This window comes from Phyllostomus discolor, chromosome 4 (genome assembly GCF_004126475.2).
Source record: "Phyllostomus discolor isolate MPI-MPIP mPhyDis1 chromosome 4, mPhyDis1.pri.v3, whole genome shotgun sequence".
NCBI classification, from domain to species: Eukaryota; Metazoa; Chordata; class Mammalia; order Chiroptera; family Phyllostomidae; genus Phyllostomus; species Phyllostomus discolor.
Window position 1 is genome coordinate 92,060,974 of NC_040906.2, and position 2,654 is coordinate 92,063,627.

General features: G+C 37.7%; 1 pseudogene; it reads right to left on the bottom strand.

Moving 5' to 3' along the window:
• Positions 1 to 1,887: 1,887 nt before the first annotated feature.
• Positions 1,888 to 2,432, bottom strand: LOC118499886 (annotated as a pseudogene).
• Between the last annotated feature and the right edge of the window lie 222 nt (positions 2,433 to 2,654).

A 2,654-nucleotide genomic window follows, 5' to 3' on the forward strand; every position in this document is an offset into this window, starting at 1 on the left:
CTGGGCAGTTAGCTGATCCCAAGGGGGAGGAGTGGTTGTCTGTTCTCCCCGGAAGAAAGGTTTGGATGTCCCCGGGGGTAATGTTCTATCAGTGTCCCAGGAGGCAGGAGGTCGGCTGTTTTTCCCAGGAGCCAGGATGGGCCTTATCTGTAGTTTCTGAAACAAAAGCTTAACACACATTACTTGCTAGACTTATAACTTTTACCTTAAGCTAAATTTTTCCAAGTCTTGAGTTCCCTATCACTTTAAACAAAGTGGGTGGGCATTAGTCAGTAAACAAAAGAAAGCTTTAATTTTGATTTTCACCTCTATAGAGGTAGATAAGGGAAGAAAATGTGAGCCTCTGGTCCAGGGAAATGCTGGGATTATAACTCTCACAAATTTAGAAAGTGTACGGCAAACCCTGATGATGGAGGAAATGGGTTGGCACCATGTAGGCCTCCATGAAACCCTGAGAAGCTATGGGTCAACCATCCCCATTCAGTGAGAGTAGAACAGTAGGTCTGGCTGCAGATTCTAGCAGATGTGGCTACAACTGCAAAGTCCAGAGAATTTATGTTGTCCTTTCAGATTGTCCTGAAGAACAAAATGGGGAGAATTTCCTAGAACATCCAGGAGGGAGTTTCACTTTCATGGGGCAACCTGAGTGTGGTTGTGGCTCTCACCAGGAGTAGTATACTGTCATTGGGGCAGCCTATGCACCTGTTAACTCATCGTTTTTTTCAATGTGTATTGTTAAAAGTGAATCATTCTTCTCACAATTAAAACATTGTATTTGTTGTTAAATTCTAACCGCAACAAAATATGTATGCCTTATAAGGCTTGAAGTCAATACCCACAGGCTTCAGCTAAGATAGGGTTTAATGACCAGATAGATATAAATTCTTGTACAAGTGACAACTTGACAATATATTATTAATTCAATTTACTTTCTCTTTTCTATATAAATATTTTTAAGACTCTCCCTCTTCTTTGGAGATATTATCATGAACCTATTTAATTTTTGTATTAGGGATAGGGTATATATTCACAAAGTTGTGAATTTTTCCTTTTGTGTGTTTTTTCTACAAATTTCATATTCTAAAATTCTACTATGTTCTCATAGATATTCAGTAACTTGAATGTTTGAAATAGAAAACATTTTATAACCTGTAGACACCACAGCTGACTATGGTTGAATAGCTGTTTCTCAATATTTTACCCTGCATGTCTTAAATTTACCTATAAAAATGGTAGCTAATACTGTTAATTGGCTCTCCTCAATCCGTTATCTATCCCAGTCTCCCTTAGTATTTTTCAATATAGAGGCTGGACATTGAAATATTCTTTTATTTAAATCTTTGTAGCTATGGATGGCTGTTGGATGTAATTCTGGCCACAAACTTACACAGAATTCTTACATGGAATGGGCACTTCTGGGGAATCATTTTCTTTTCTCATAAAAAGCAATGGGTTGGCTAGAGTGACCCTTTGTTCTTCTGCTGTGAGGTCCTGTTGGCAATGCTGTGTTGGTCATCTTATACCCATGTGCTGAGAGAAAAAGAAACCTCTATTAAAATTATTGTGGCCCAATTTCTGTTACTTATAGGTGATTGGCTTCCTACTGACACAGAAACCTTATTTTTTGAATAATATGTTTACAAATTTTCACAAAACTTTTCTCAGGTTTCATTCTAGAATGCATTCAACTATGGTAGAACATGTGGACCTGACTCAGGACCTAGTGTGTATTTTAATTCCAGCCAATTGACAAACTGCAGAAGTGAAACTCTATTGATCAAGTTTAATTTCTTCTGATTTTCCCAAGACTATTAATACAAAAATCTCTACTCTAGTGCTTCTATATACCTTTTGTTTTTAAGAGAAAGGTATACCAAAGAGGTCTTTTGTTTTTTTATGCTTACCACACCATGAATTCATAGGGAATAGGCTCTAGCAGCCCAGGCTCCTTTTCACTGCTTCCTACAAAGTGTGCTTCTCTGGGTGGACCAGGCTGGTACTTCAGTTGAACCCAGGTACAACTGGGCTTACTTCTCTGGCTTACTTCTCTTTGGCTTACTTCTCTTTCTGATCATTTTCCCTCACACATTTTCAGGAAGCTGTCTCAGCTCTTAGAGCACTTAATGTACTCAATATATACATCAATTCTCTTGGTGAAAATCTTGCCTTTAAGTTGTTTGTTCAGAACTATGCTCACCATATGCTAGGTGACACTGTAGACACCACCAATGTTGTTGTGGGAACAATCGTGGGACATTCCTTTTTGAACAGTGCCCAGTCCCTTGATGTCTACAACCTTACCTTTCTAGTAGGTTCTCCTATATGTGGCCAAAGTGACAAGTCCATGTTTTCTAAAAGGCCTGTAGAACACGTAGGGGGTTCCTCTCCTCTTTCCCTGTGTGTTAGTCATTTTGGTGAATTCTGGAAGATGAAGGTTCCAGCTAAAAACAAGGAGTTGGAGCTTGGCATACAGTCCTTATTATATTTTTTGCCTTCCTTAACTTTCATTTTATATTTTTAGTCTGTCTTTCTCTGTCATTTTCTAACATGAAATATATGAAATTTGGGTTGAACTAAATCAAAATTATTACTGTAGTTGTAGAAATATACACACAATTAAGCCATTTATATTAGAATTTTATGTAGAAAGTATT